The sequence below is a fragment of the Leptonychotes weddellii genome, chromosome 2 (assembly GCF_054177405.1).
Source record: "Leptonychotes weddellii isolate Sample4059 chromosome 2, ASM5417740v2, whole genome shotgun sequence".
Lineage (NCBI taxonomy): Eukaryota > Metazoa > Chordata > Mammalia > Carnivora > Phocidae > Leptonychotes > Leptonychotes weddellii.
In genome coordinates, this window is record NC_138370.1 from 12511245 (window position 1) to 12527388 (window position 16144).

Consider the following 16144-nt stretch of genomic DNA (forward strand, 5'->3'; position numbering starts at 1 on the left):
GGGGGGGGCACCTGCGTCGCTCAGTCAGTTAAACCTCTGCCTTTGGCTCAGGTCATGATCTCAGGGCCCTGGGATCGAGCCCAGCATTGGGCTCCTTGCTCAGTGGGGAGTCTGCTTCTTCCTCTCCCCCTGCTCATCCTCTTCCTCTGCTCATCCTCTCCCCCTGCTCATGCTCTCTCTCTCAAATAAGTAAAATCTTTAAAAAAATAAAATAAAATGGCAGCTTGGGGCAAATCGAAAGGTTTGCTGTCAATCTGTTTTCTGGGCTGCATCTGCTGAGAGATTTTCATTCTGTTTTTGCATCTGAATAAAAAGACCTTGGCTTGCGGAGCCCAAACTTGTGTATTAATATCAATTCCGACTTTTGCATCCTAACCTCCCACGTCTTTTATCTTTTCAATTCCAATAATTTTACTTTTAGTCTACTTCAATTATTCTTTTTTTAAAAGATTTTTATTTATTTATTTATTTATTTATTTATTTATTTATTTGAGAGAGAGGGAGATCTAGCATGAGAAAGAGGGAGCACCAGCAGGGGGAGAAGGAGAGGGAGAAGCATGCTCCCCGCTGATCAGGGAGCCCGATGCAGGACCCCGGGATCATGACCTGAGCTGAAGGCAGTCGCTTAACCCATTGAGCCACCCAGGCGCCCCTACTTCAATGATTCTTATTAATGTCCCCACTTTGATACTGAATAATGATCAGAATGACAACAGCCACCTCTCAATAAATGCTCATTACATGCCAGGCCCTAGGCTGAACCTATTTTATACATCAGCTCTTTGTAATTGGAACAACCCTGTGTATTAAATATTATTATTCTCGGTTTATAGATGAAGAAACGGAGGCTCGGAGAGATTAGAGAACCTGTCCAAAGCTACAAAGCTGTGGGGGGGGGGGGGTGCAGGGAATGTTCATTCAAGTCTTCCTAAGCTGCTTCTTCACTACTTCTACCTCCAACGTATCAAACTAAAATTCCTCCCTTCTTTCCTACAATCTACCCTTCTACCTGGCTCCTACTGAGACTGTTCAGGAATACCTCAGGATGAAGTAGTCATCCCTCATTCCACAAATATTTTCCTGGGCGTTCATCTTAATACTTCATCCAGGCATTCATATGTATTGAGAGCCTACTGCGTGCTGGGTACTGTTCTAGGTGCCGAGGAGACATCAGTGAACAACACAGACAAAAACCCCAGCCTGGTGGAGCTTACATTCCAGAAGGGGCCGAAAGACAATAAACAAGAGCAAGCCGCGAACCACCGGTGCTGGTTCCGCCTGAAGTGAGGTGCAAAGAACCATCTCCCGGTTCAGAAAAGCAAGTCTGGACCCATCATAAAAAATCGGGCAGCTGTATCTCTGCTATAGACCTGCTGCCTTTTTGTGACAGGATAAAATAAGCTACTCCCAAAGCTCTCCAGGCGGCCCACAAGCCCCTCCCACCTTAAACTTCCCAGACTGGCCGAGCCACTGTTACCCAGGAAACGCCCGGGCCGGAAGTAGGGCTGCGGGGGCAGCATCATGATGCATCCTGGGAGTTGTGGTCCGCGCTCAGAAGGCGCAGGCGCAGGGGTAGAGGCCGGGGGCGGGGGAGGACACCCAGAAGCAGAGCCCTATGGGGATTGTAGTTTTTCATGAATTACACACATTAAGGGCGTCAGAAAATCAGACGGTGCGGTTGGAAGACTTCTCGTTTCAGACGGTAAAGGTACCCTGCATGAATGCCTGTGGGACAGGGAGACTTGGTTTGGGAACGGTGTGGGTCGTCCTCCGTTCAGCTGTAGATCTGAGATTGATTGGTAGCCCCCAAGTGGAGAGAATGGGCGAAGGACAAGCCCCATAATCTATTTGCAAACGGGAATATGAAACGATGAGAAAATATAGTGGAATCAAGGAGAGGCAGACGCCCCAAAGACTCAGAGAAAGAACAGGCCTCATTATTCATTTCATGAATCAGAAGAACATTTTTCAGAAATTTTGGCCTCTTCAAAAAGGCTACAAAAATTATGTATATGACATGCAGGCTATTTAAAGTATGGCACAGTCTGGAAGAATATACAGCAAAAAGTTCAGATTATTTTTCTTTAGGATTACCTTTTTTTTTACACTTTTATGTGTTTTCTGAATTGTTTGCAAGGGCTAAGTATTCCTTTCTGGTAAAAGATACTTCAAGCATGAAAAAAAAAGTATACAGAGCAATTTTTTAAACATCCTAGTATCCTTCCTTCCTCCTTCCCTTCTCTCTTCCCTCTTTCTTTCCTTCATTCTAAGAGAAAAAAAACTACAGGAAAAAAAAAATTTACGAATAGAGATGCCCTTTATGTAGCTCTTTCTCCTCTGCAGGGAAATACACACACGTACACACACACTCAGACACACATACACACACATACCTTCTGCAAAGTATGTATGTGTCTGTGTGTGTATATACATATAAATGTGTATTATATGTTTTTCAGATGATGGTGTCATACTGTATGTATCATTCTGTAATTGGCTTTTCTCACTACTCTGCATCCTGTTTTTGAGATTTATCAAGCACAATACGTGTAGTTCTAAATAATTCATTTTAACTTCTATATACCATTGCATTATATGATAATGACACATTTAATTATCTAATCTGGTAAGGAATATTTACTCCGTTTTAAATATTTTGCTCCTACAAACCGTCTTGTTATGTACATTCTTAAACAGGTGCATGAATTTCTCTAAGGCATTTACTGTGATCGAAGTTGCCAGGTCTTGGGAGTACATCTATTTTCAGCTTCACGTGATCCTGCCAAATTGCTTTATAAAGTAGCTGAACCGCTTTTCACTCTATCAAAATTGATTGTGAATTCCCTGTGACTCACATTCTTGCCATCTTGTTAGCTTCATTGACTTAAAATAGTATCTATTATTTTAACTTACATTTACTTTGTCAGAATTTTTAAATTTTGAAAATGGGCCTTTTTTTTCTCCTTTTCTACAAGAAACATGTATATTTATATAGTAGAATAATTTATTTTAGATTTAGATTGCATTTCGATAATGGTGTCTTTTTCTCTGTATTCTGTTTTATGTTCTATTTTACATTACTTGGATATTTTAATTATTTTTAATTTTATTATGCTACTTTTCGCTGTCTTTCTTTATGTATGTCAAGGACTAAGCAACACTTCCTTGCTAATGTAGAGAACACTATATTTCTAGTGAGTTCTGCCTAAGGCTGCCTGAAGTTTTTAGCTATTATGAAAACAAACAGTATTGTGTATTATGTACTCTGTACTCAGAGTATGTGTACATTTTGAACCTGTAGGCCACAGAAAGCCCTCAACCTTTTTCTCCTGAAAGGCTTCTCACCAGAAACTAGCTTTTTCTACTTCTGTCTACTTTCAGCATTTCTGATGATTTGGCCTAGATCTTTTGGCTTTGCCCATTTCCATCTAAATCATTTCATTCTTTCTCTTATTTTTTTTTTTCAGGCTTTGACTCCATATCTTGCTGTCATCCATAAAACATTTTTAGGAATCAGGTGTATTGAGATAAAATTGGCACATAGTACAATTCACCCTTTTTAGTGTACATTTCCAGAAGTTTTGACAAGCATATGTAGTGATGTATCCACCACCAAAATCAAGATAGAGAACAGATCCATCCTGCCCAAAATATTCCCTCATGCTCCTTTGTAAACAACTGCTCCAACCTGATGCCCTGACAACCACTTATCATTTTCTGTTCCTATGGTTTTGCTTTTCTGAGACCGTGATTGTGTTAGTCTGCTCTGGTTGCTATAACAAATTATTATGGACTGGGTGGTTTCAGCAACAGACATTTATTTCTCATAGTTCTGGAGGCTGGGAAGTCCAGAATCAAGGTGCCAGCAAATTTTGTTCCTGGTGAGAGCCTGCTTCCTGGCCTGCAGATGTCCACCTTCTTACTGTGTCCTCACATGGAGGAGAGAGTTCTGGTCTCTGTTCCTCTTCTTGTAAAGACACTAATCCCATATTGGGGGGGCCCCACCTTTATGACCTCATTTAAACCTGATTTCCTCTCAAAGGCCCCACTTGCAAATGCCATTGCATTTGGGGTTAGGCCTTCAACATATAAATCTGAGAGTGGGAGACACACCCATTCAGTTCACAGCAGTGATAAAAGTTAAATCATATATTATGTAGCCTTTTGAGACTCAGTAAAATGCATTTAAGAGTCAACCATGTTGTTGTGTATATCAGTAGATTTTTTTATTGCCAAGTAGTATACCAGTACATAGGTGTATGGCAATTTGTTCATGGATTCATCAGCCAAAGGAGATTTGTGGTGTTTCCAGTTTGGGGCAAATAGACACAAAACTGCTATCACCATTTGCATACAGGTTTTTGGGTGAAACTTCACTTTCATTTCTTTTAGGTAAATACAAAGGAGTGGGTTTGGTATGCCATATTTAAAAGTATTTAACTTTATAAGAAATTACCAAACTGTTTCCAAAGTGTCTGTACCATTTTGTATTCCCACCATTGCGTTTGACAGCACCTGGTGGTGTCCTTTTCCCCCCCACTCTAAATGTGTATACTGGTTCCTCATTATCACTTTAAATTGCATTGCCCCAATGACTAAAGATGATAAGCATTTTTTCATGTGTTTATTTGCCATTCATAACCTGTTTTTAAAGATTTTATTTACTTTTTTTTTTTTTTGAGAGAGAGAGAGAGAGCACACAAGCGGGGACGGGGGGGCTGGTGGGGAGGGGGAAAGAATCTCAAGCAGACTCTGCGCTGAGCGCAGAGCCTGATGCGCAGCCAATCTCAGGACCCCAAGACCATGACCTGAGCCCAAACCGAGAGTCAGATGCTCAACTGACCAAGCCACGCAGGTGCCCCATAACTCTTCTTTAATGAAGTGTCTGTTCAAATGTTTTGCTCAGGGGCACCTGAATGGCTCACTTGGTTAAGCGTCTGCCTTTGGCTCCTGTCATGATCCCAGCATCCTGGGATCAAGCCTGGCACCGGGCTCCCTGCTCAGTGGGGAGTCTGTTTCCCCCTCTGCCTCTGTGTGCACACTTGCATGCTCTCTCTCTTTCTCTCAAATAAACGAATAAATCTTTAAAAAATAAAATAAATTTTTAAAATGTCTTGCCCATTTTCATGGATATATATATCATGGACTTATTTGGCTTCTTATTATTGAGTTTTGATATTTTTTTAAAGATTTTATTTATTTATTCATGAGAGACAAAGAGGCAGAGGGAGAAGCAGGCTCCCTGCTGAGTGGGGAGCCCGAGGCGGGACTCGATCCCAGGACCTCGAGATCATGACCTGAGCCGAAGGCAGACACTTAACCATCTGAGCCACCCAGGCACCCAAGTTTTGAGAGTTCTTTATAAATTCATTGCAAATCCTTTATCGGATATATGTTTTGCAAATATTCTTACAGCCTTTATATCTCTTTTTATTTTCTTTAGAGTGTCTTTCAAAATGCAGAACTTTAAAATTTTGATAAAGTCCTATTTTTTAAATTTCTATTTTATGGACCAATCTGTTAGTGTCATCTCTAAGAAATCTAATTGAGGTTACAAGGCTTTTCTCACATTTCTTCTGAAAGTTTTAGAGTTTTAGGTTTTACATGGAGATCTGTGATCAATTTTGAGGATTATTTTTGTGTGTGGTATGAAGTATGGATCAAGGGTTTTGGTTTTGTTTCTGTTTTTTTGGATATTGATATCCAAATGTTCCAGCACCATTTGTTAAAAAGTCTATGCTTTCTCCATTGAATTGCCTTTGTTGAAAATCCGCTGCCCATTTATGTATGGTCTATTCATGGACTCTGTTTTGTTCCATTGATGCATTTGTTGATCTTTATGCCAATACCACACTGTCGTGATTCATGAAGCTTTACAATAAATCTTGAAATCAGACAGTGTTAAGTTCTCCAATGTTCTCTTCCTTTTCAAATTTGCTTTAACCATTCTTGTTCTTACACTTTCCATAAAAATTTTAGAAAACGTTGATTTCTACAAAAAAAAATTTGCTGGGATTTTGACTGGGATTGTGTTGAATCTATAGATAAGTTTAAAAAAATTGACTCTTAACAATATTGAGTCTTCAAATTAATAAAAAAGAAATTCTGCCTATGGACAATAGTTTTGACCCATGCCTTTCTAGTCCCAGCCTGCGACCTTCCATCTTGACTGCCATCCCCATGGGGTTGGCACTTGCTTAGCCAGCCCTCACAATTGCATAAACCAATTCTTTGTAATCCCCCTCTCTCTTCCCTCTTCCTTTCCCTCTTTATCCCTTTCCCTCCCCTTGAAATTATGTATCTCACCATTTATTTAGGTTTTCTTTGCTTCCTTCATATGTTTTATAGTTTCAGCATATGGATCTTGCACATATTTTGTTAGAATCATACTTAAATATCTCATGGTTTTGGTGATATTGTAAATGGTACTTTAAAAAACTTTAATATCCAATTGTTTGTTGCTAGTATATAAAAATATTATTGGTTTTTGTATGTTAACATTGCATCCTGTGACTTTGCTTAACTCATTTATTATTTCCCGTAGGTTTTTAAAGGTTTTTTGGATTTTTTTTTTACATGGACAACCGTGTCACCTGCAAATAGAAACAATTTTATTTTTTATTTTCCAGCATATATGCTTTATTTTTCTTTTTTTAAAAAAGATTTTATTTATTTGACAGAGAGAGACAGAAAGCACAAGCAGGGGGAGTAGGAGAGGGAGAAGCAGGCCCCTCACTGAGCAGGGAGCCTGATACAGGGCTGGATCCCAGGACCCTGAGTTGCTTAACGGACTGAACCACCCAGGCGCCCCTGTGCTTTATTTTTCTTGCCTTTTTGCAATAGCTAAGGCCCTCAGTATATTGTTCAATAGAAGTGATGAGAGTAGACATTCTTGATTTGTTCCTGTGATACTAGGGGAAAGCATTCAGTCTTTCACCATCAAATATGATGTTAGCTAAGGATTTTTTATAGATGCCTTTATCAGCTTGACGATCTTCTAGTCCATTCATTGTCTTCTAAGAATTTTTATCATAAATGAGTGAATTTTGTCAAATGATGTTTTGCATCTATTGAAACGATCATGTGGTTTTTCTTCTTCAGTTCCTTGTTATGGTGAATCATATTGCTTGATTTTCAGATGTCAAACTGGCCTTACATTCCCAGGATAAACACTATTTGGTCATGATATATTATTCCTTTTATTAATTGCTGAATTTTACTTGCTAATATTCTGTATAGTATTATTGTGTTTGTGTTCATGAGGGATATTGGTCTGTAGGTTTCTTTTTCTGTAAAGCCTTGTTCTAGTTTTGGCGTCAGGGCAGTGTTATTCTTCTAAAATGAATTAGGACATCTTCTCTCCTCTTCTACCGTCTTGAAGAAACTTGGTGTAGAATTAGCATTATTTTCCACCAGTGAAGCCATCTCTGATGGTTAATTTTATGTGTCCAATTTGACTAGGCCATGGTAACCAGATATTTGGTCAAAGATTATTCTAGATGTTTCTGCAAAGCTATTTTTCAGATGAGATTAACATTTAATTCAGAAAACTTTGAATAAAGCAGACCCATAATGTGGATGGGCCTCATCTAATAAGTTGAAGGCCTTACTAGAAAAAAGACCAACCACCCTGAAAAAAGAGGAAATTCTGGCAGCAGACTACCTGGGTCTCTAGCCCTGGCCTATCCCGCAGATTTGGGGCTAGCCAGCCTCCAAATGTACATTATTATAAATTGTTTATTAATTGTTTGCAAAAATAAGATAACCAATCACAACAGGCATCCCAAAAAACAAAAGCTGTTCTCAGTTTTATAATTTTTGGAAAACAAAGAAGAAAAGAAAACGTATTTGGTGTCACCATTTATACCTTCAGAGAAAAATATCAATCATGCATTTCATAAGCTGGTACAGTTTCTTACAAAAACATGTGTCATGTCTCCAGACAATCCTCTCAAGTTTGGAGGTTAAAAATTACAGTGCAGATGTAAACATCTTAATAAATTTTGACAAGAAGGTCTCTATTTCTTGACATTAAACAGAAGGATATCACAAGAGAGAAGCCTTACTACTTAAATGAAACATAGTAAAATGAGTCTTATTGGGACTGTGCTTTAACCTAATTAATAAGCTCCTGCCAAGGGAGGAGTGGCTTCTGGTACGATGACCACCTGGGAATTTGAACCTACAATCAAAGAACATACAGATGGAGCTAAAGGATAAGGTTGTTATTCAGAGAAATTGGACACAACCTAGGAAATTCAGAAAAGACAAATTTGGATTTTTTTGAAATTTAGATAAACAAATATAGAGTCCCATGTAGAGCCTCTGGCTTGTGATTTTTATTTCTTCAATTATTTAATAGTTAATCATTAGTAGTGTTGATGTTATCTTTATCATTTCAATTAGTTCCATTATTATATGGGCTAAGAAAATAATACGACATGGTAAATAACTACTGAATATGTAAAATAATAATAGTTAACTCTCACTTGTCTGTATCAAGGGAGGGAAAGGCTTGGTTCAAATCAGAGAACTATTAATCCCTCCAGCTGGCAGAGGCTGTGGTCATGTTTCTAGTGGCCTAGACGAGCTTTTAGAAGAATAGAATATCCCATATGGGTTAGAACGTGGAGAAATGGACTACACTGTTGGTGGGAGGGTGTATTGGTATTGTTTTCATGGAAAGTTGGCATGTTATTAAAATTTTAAATATTCTTCAACTCAGAAATTTTCCTTCTTGTTATCTATCCTAAAGAAATACTTGTACATGTTCATCACCCAGTTACCCCATCCCCCTCATCAACCTTCAGTGTATTTCCTATGATTAAGAGTCTGTTATGGGCATTAAGGAGGGCATGTGATGATATAATGAGCACTGGGTATTATATAAGACTGATGAATCACTGACCTCTACCTCTGAAACCAATAATACACTATATGTTAATTAATTGAATTTTAATTTTAAAAATGTGTTACATAAGAAAAAAACCACTTGTATATGTGCACAAAGAGGTATGTACAAGGATTTTCCTTGCTTCTTGGTTATAATCATGAACGACTGAAAACAACCTAAAAATCAGCATTAGGTGAATAAATTATGGCATGTCTATAGAGTAAAAATATATTGCAGCAATCAAAGGGAACAAGTGAAATCTGACATAAAAGAAATCCTTAAGGACAGACAATGTAGAGGGGAGGGGAGAAGTAAGCTGTGGGATAAAGTACATAGTGTGCCATGGTTTATGTCTGTGAAAAAAACTATATTACGTATATGAACAAGAAATGTATGCATAAAAATGCATTTTAAAATGTCTGGAAGAATCCACTTCTTCCAGAGGATTGGGATTGGGGGTGACAACCTTATAGTGTGATTTTTATAACTGGAACGCCATCTTCAGGTATTATTACTCATACATCTTTAAAATTTATCAAATAAAAAGCATGTGGAAGAGAGGGCAAAGCATTCAAACAGGTTAGGCACAAAAAGAGAAATATGAATAACAAAAAAAAGTTCCAAAAATATTTTGAAAATATATCAAGAATTAATGATAGCTCTTTTTGGATGATGAAGCTATGAATGATTTATTTTTAACTTCTCTTTCTACTTTTCTGTATTTTTCAATTTTTTTATAATGGAAATACATATAAGAAATTTTTAAAGGGTTAAGAAATGGCTGGTAAATCCCAACTAGCATGCTTGTACCTTTAATTCTTACTCTGCTAGAGAGGGTAATATAGTCTATTTGGAGTATGAGGACATTTCTGATGAAAACACCCATGGAAAAGTGAAATTTGAGGTGAGTGGCCCGCTCCTGATATCACATGACAGACCAATACACTGATATGCTGGAAACCAACTCAAAAAAAAAAAAAAAAAAGCCCCGATTTGTAGCATTTTTTCTGATTTCCATGGTGTTATGGGTTGAATTGCGCCCCCCAAAAATATATGTTCAAGTCATAACCCACAGTACCTCCAAATGCGAACTTATTTGGAAATAGGGTCATTCTAGATGCAATTAGTTAAGATTAAGTCATACTGGAGCCGGGTGTGCACTTAATCCAATATTACTGATGGCCTTATAAGAAGAAGAGACACAAAGAGACACACAGGGAGAATGTCAGGGCCCACAAGTGGAGATTGGAGGGATGTACCTACAAGCCAAGGAATGCCAAGGATTGATGGCCACCACCAGAAGCTAGGAAGAGGCAAGGAAGATTCTACCCAGAATGTCAGAGGAAGCATAGGCCTGTTGGCACCTTGACTTCTGGCCTCCAGAACTATAAGAGAATACAGTACATGTATATCATTGATATTATCGTTATAATAGTAAATAGTTACATCATTACATTGGTTAAGAAAATAATGTTACATAATAACTAATATGTAACATAGTAATAGTTAACTCAATTATGGTACTTTGTGGTACTTTGCTAAGGCAACCCTAGGAAGCTAAGAGACAGGTATAAATACTTCTATCATGGCCATTTGATATGACTTCACCGAATGTAGAGTTTGGAAGGGGTGTGCACGGCTGGTTCTCATGAGCCAGTATAAACCAGCTCCAACACACCCCTGAACAGCGGACTTAGGTTCATCGAAGCCATAGAGAGTTCTAAGTTGGTCAGAGAAGAATTTGACGTGGGTTTGACCAAGAACTTTCAGCGCATAAGTATCATCAATGGACATTGTCTTATGTCGTATGCACCTAACTTTTCTAAATCTCTGTGTTGGTTTCAGGAAGCCCATTAACCTATTTCAGTTCTAGAGAAGCAAGTGCAATCATGAATGTGAAAGTACCTGCTAATCATTCAAGTATCAATGACGACATGAGGGAATGTAGGTCAAGTTACTGGGTTGAGATAAATTCTGTGTCTATTCTGACTGTTTCAGTTAGGAGTTTTAAAACCACTCAGCACTGATATATCCTGGATCAAGAGAGACAAACACACCCACAGTGACATTGGACACATACAGGAGTGTCAGAACACTGGAATCTTCCTGCAGAACCTGTCCTCTTGCTCCCATCCCTCCAGTGAGGGCCTGCAGCTTTGGAGTCAGTCAGACCTGAGTTTAAATCCCCGCTCTCCTGCTTACAGCCTACTTGACTTGGGAGAAACTATTTAGCTTCTACAAGCTTCAGTTTCTTTATCTCTAAAACGGTGATAATAGTCTAACTAAATTGAAAGGTGATAAGAGAACTTAATGCAAAGGTCAGTTATGAGGATTAACATATTTAATGCGACACCTGGCATATAATAATAATAAACAGTGAGTAAATAATGATTAAACTATGGCAGCAGCTCCCTAATCAAAGAGTCCTTAATCCAGGAGGCCGAGCAGCCCAGTTCCCAGAGTCGAGGCACAGAGGCTTACTGATCAGGTCTGACAGCAGCGTAGAGGGAGCGTGGTGCCATGTACCCCACATGCTTTGCTGTGGGGTGCTTTCAACTAGGGGAACACCAGCCACCTCTCTGTTCGGTTTGAAGCCTGCCTCCTTCCCGGGATTTGGAGACCTGAATCCACCCATGGTTTAGTCACTCCTCGCCAAAGCAAATGGGCCACGCCGAGAGGAAGCAACAAATGTGAATGATCAAGACAGAAAACAAGACAGCATCCCTTTAAAAAGTCGGTGGAGCCCTCTGTCTTGACAGGCTCTGGAAGCCAGGAGGGAATGCCTGAAACCGTGGATAGTACTGAACCTCATATACACCATGTTTTTTTTTCCTATACACACATACCTGTAATAAAGGTTTAACTTCTACATTAGTAGAGTAGGAGATTAACTACAACTAATAATAAAGCACAACTGTAATAAAAGCTATAGGAATATGATTTTTCTATGTCTCAAAATATCTTGTCGTACTGTACTGGGCTTTCTGTTGGCCTCGTGAGACGATAAAACGCCCACACGAGGAGAGGCCATGAGGTGAATGACGCATGCGCGCCGGACACGCAGCTCCGCTACCGTTGACGCTCTGACGCTCTGACGCTCTGTCGGCAGGAGGAGCATCTGCTTCCGGAAGGCTTGACCGGGTCGGCAGGGACTTCCGCAGAGCCCGTTTGCTTCCGGAGGGAAGAGCCAGACTACTCAAAGGTCAGTCTGTTCCACAAGTGGGACCCCAGGGCCTTCTGTATGTTCAGCAAAGAGAGCGCCCCAAAACATGACTCCCGTCTCCATTCTGGGTTGTGATGATGCCACTGCTTGTCACAATGTGGTCCTGAGACATACAGATCATGAAGCTACCTGCCTGACACATTGTGAGGGAACCGACCCAGAAGCTGAGGTCCCCTTGATCACGAATTCCATAGTAAGATCCTTTTTCCGCCGGCGCTCTGTGAGGAAGGTTGCAGGTGCACCTCCGGGTCGGCTTCAGTGAGGGCCGGCATTGTCACCAAAGCGTCCTTAACGTCTTAGTGAATTTGACAGACAGGAAGATGACATTCACTTAGTGACACTATGTGTGACAGAATTAAATGGCTGCGAAGAAAATGAAACCCACATTCCGATAACTTAAGGTATTGCTGTCAGCTTTAAAACCGGGGAGATTTACAGAGCCTCCTTCTGAGATGGAGGTCGGGAGGAGGAGCTGCACACTGCACCAGGTTTTCAGGGAAATGTCCACTCCTTTGGAAGGAATACAAGGCCCGGAACGACCAAGATCCAGTACACACAGTTAATCTCCCATCTGGAATGTTTCATCTCTTGTTTCCTGTTCTTCTTCCTCTCGCCCTGTGGATTGCCAAGCCATCCAGAAGGCAGTCTAATCCTTCACCTCTCTCGTTGGTCCAGGCTGTTCCCACTCTGTGGCCTACTCTCCCTCCCCCATCCATCGCGTGCTCACCCTCCGCATCAGACCTGGAGCCCTGCTCCTTCTGCCAGGTCTTCCCGACCCCCACAGGAGGACCTTCTTCCCTACTTGCGTTATACTTGGTCATTACCTCCACTGTAACATTTATCAATTTTTATTATAATCATTTTTATTTCTCCCCTCCATGAGAGCTAAGCCTCTCAAACATAGAGGTGATTTTGAGTTTCTTTTTTTCTCTCCAGTGCTTGGAACATAAATGTTTAAATACTGTTTAATGAAAACCAACAATTTCTAAAGCGGTTGGCAGTTTACAAGTCTTTTTTCAAACGCATCGTTTCTACTGATTCTAGAAGTGACTCCGTTTTACCTGTTATTAGCAATTATCATCATCCCACTTATTTTGCAAATGAGGAAGCTACAGTTCACAGAGGGTAAGGAACTTGGCCTGAGCTACTCAGCTGGTAGATGGTCAAGCTGGGGCTTCAAGGCTTGGATCTACAGGCAAGAAAGCAGGGAGTCAGGGGAGCAGCATAAGCATGGAAGCCTCAACAGACTTCAAGTTCATCAGATCTTTTGACTTACAGCCCCGGCAAGAGAGCCAGGAAGCCGAGTGTTTCGGCTTCACCAGATTTCAGATTTTAACCATGCTGTACCTCAGTGTTCTCGTGTATAGAACAACAGGGTTATACTAAATAAGTACTTGTCACTCATCTTATACTTTGTGTCCACTCATCTTTCTAATCTAGAGATTCCCAAATTTCCCTGATTTCTGCTGCCCTGAGGCCAAACAAACACCTAAAAATTGCCTTTATTAAGTAGTTAGGTCTAAACAACTTAATAGCAGCAGCTTATGGGGTGTCCAACTGTGTCCCTCCAAAACATAATGGCCCACGCTACCTCTGGAGTCATCCCAAGATGCTTCAGCTCACAATTTGGGAATCACAGTTCTAATCAAAGAAGGGCTCTATTCTGGTAGAAATAAAAATTTTCCTTTTTAGAGAAAGATGTTTATATCATCATTATACCAGTTTTAAAGACCTGAACTATTGATCTATGTTTATTTTTTTTATTTTATGAACATTTTAATGGTATTATTAAGGGTATATTTTAAAGCCTTCATTTTAAAACACAGATGATTTTGTTAATAATCTGAAACATTGAAAAATATTGCTGAGAATATAGTTTACTGGTATTGCTATAGAGACCAGAATAAATTCTAATATTTTCAGAAATATTGCAGCGCTAACACGTAAAAATAAAAATCATTCTATTAGAAAGTAAATTATAGTAATACTATCGACAATCACTTTTATGGCTATCACTATACATTCACAAATAAAAATATCATCACCAAAAAACATACCAATTAGTGAACCTTATCGTTGAGAAGGCTGCAGTTGCATTTTACTGAATAGCGTCTCTGTTCCTGGGATAACATTTAAAACAGCAACTAGGGGCGCCTGGGTGGCTCAGTCGTTGAGCTTCTGCCTTTGGCTCAGGTCACGATCCCAGAGTCCTGGGATCGAGCCCCGCATAGGGCTCCCTGCTCGGTGGGAAGCCTGCTTCTCCCTCTCCCACTCCCCCTGCTTGTGTTCCCTCTCTCGCTGTGTCTCTCTCTGTCAAATAAATAAATAAAATCTTTAAAAAATAAAAATAAAAAAAAAAACAGCAACTAGAAGAACTGCTTTAAGTAAAAACGGTTTTTATTTTCAGGGGTGTCATCATATAAAAGTGATTCTCACATGCTAAACTGCTGGAAATAGCCGAAGTTTTGTGGAAGTTTTTCATTAAGTGTTTCATGTTGTCTGTCCTTTAAACCCAAACAGTTGCAAACTCTTCACAAGCTATTGTAATGCTAGTTCACCTGATAAGTTAATAAAACTCCCTTTCTTTGAAATCCTAAGCCACAAAACATTTGTTGCAACGCTGATAAGAATAAATGGACATGGATGTGCCACCCAAAGGTTCTCCTATTCCAGGATCATCTGCAAAGAGGAAACATCCATTTCATGTGTTTCTTGCTTACCCAGGTCAGTAGGTACAAATACCCACATGTCCAACTGCACAGAGATTGAGCCTAGAGCAGCAGGAGGTGATGTACGAAAACACAGGAGCCAGAGGAAGTTGGGGGAAGGGCAGAGCATTAATTAATAGCTGGCAGGTGTGGTCTGCAGGATGTAGGAGGTAGCTGGTGGGCTAGAGGAAGAGAATTAGAAGAAAGGATGCTCATCCAAGGTAATGGTGATGAACCAGCCAAAAGGCCACAGATGGGTACTTGCAGTCGGAAGGATGATCAGAAGAAGCAGAAATAGCACACTTGGCACATAGATACGGGGCCTGAGGAATTCATTTTACTTTTAAGTTTAATTTCATTTTAATTAATTTTGTAAAGATTTTAAGTTTTAAAAATCTCTTAATTTTTTACTGTGGTAAAATACATATAACATGTACCATTTTAGCCATTCTTAAGTCTACAGTATAGAGGCGTTAAGTACATTCACATTGTTGTATAACCATCATCACCAACCACCTGCAGAACTTTTTCATCTTCCCAAACAAACTCTGTACCCTCAAATAACCTATTACCCTCCCTATGCAGCCCCTTGCCTCAGACACCATTCCACTTGCTGTCTCTGTGAATTTGGCTACTCTAGGTATCTCATAGTAGTGAATTATCCAGTATTTGTCCTTTTGTGTCTGGCTTCTTTCATTTGGCATAATGTCCAGGTTCATATATATTGTAGCATGTATCAAAATTTCTTTCCTTTTTAAGGCTAAATAATATTCTATTGTATGTATATACCACATTTAAAAAAAAAATCCATTCATCTGTCAATGGACATTTCAGTGCTTCCACCTTTGAGCTATTAGGAATAATGCTACGATGAACATGGTTCTACAAATATCCACTTGATTCCTTGCTTTCAATTCCATTGTGTGTATACTCAGAAGTGAAATTCCTGGCTCATAATTCTGTCTTTCTTTCTCTCTCTCTCTCTTTCTTTCTTTCTTTCTCTCTTTCTTTCTCTTTCTTTCTCTCTCTCTCTCTCTTTCTTTCTTTCTTCTTTCTTTCTTTTCTTTCTTTCTTTCTCTCCGTTCGTTCATTTGTTCGTTTTTTGGAGGGACTGCCATATCATTTTCCACAGTGGCTATACCAATTCACATCCCTACCAGCAGTGTAGGGATCCTCCCCAACACTTATATTTTGTTTGGTTTCTTTATAATAGCTATCTTAATGGGTGTGAAGTTGCATCTCATTATGGTTTCGATTAACATTTTCCTGGTAGCTAGTGATGTTAAGCATCTTTTCATGTGCTTCTTGGCCATTTGCATA

General features: G+C 39.6%; 1 pseudogene across 1 annotated transcript in view; it reads left to right on the forward strand.

Annotated features, from left to right (window-relative positions):
* Nucleotides 1-14708, forward strand: part of LOC145720265 (uncharacterized) — a 92042-nt pseudogene extending 77334 nt beyond the window's left edge. Inside the window, exons 4-6 of the transcript XR_014143152.1 lie at nucleotides 1157-1283; nucleotides 1641-1702; nucleotides 12003-14708. The product of XR_014143152.1 is annotated as an uncharacterized LOC145720265 (transcript). The remainder of the gene's footprint in view (nucleotides 1-1156; nucleotides 1284-1640; nucleotides 1703-12002) is intronic.
* Nucleotides 14709-16144: the final 1436 nt, after the last annotated feature.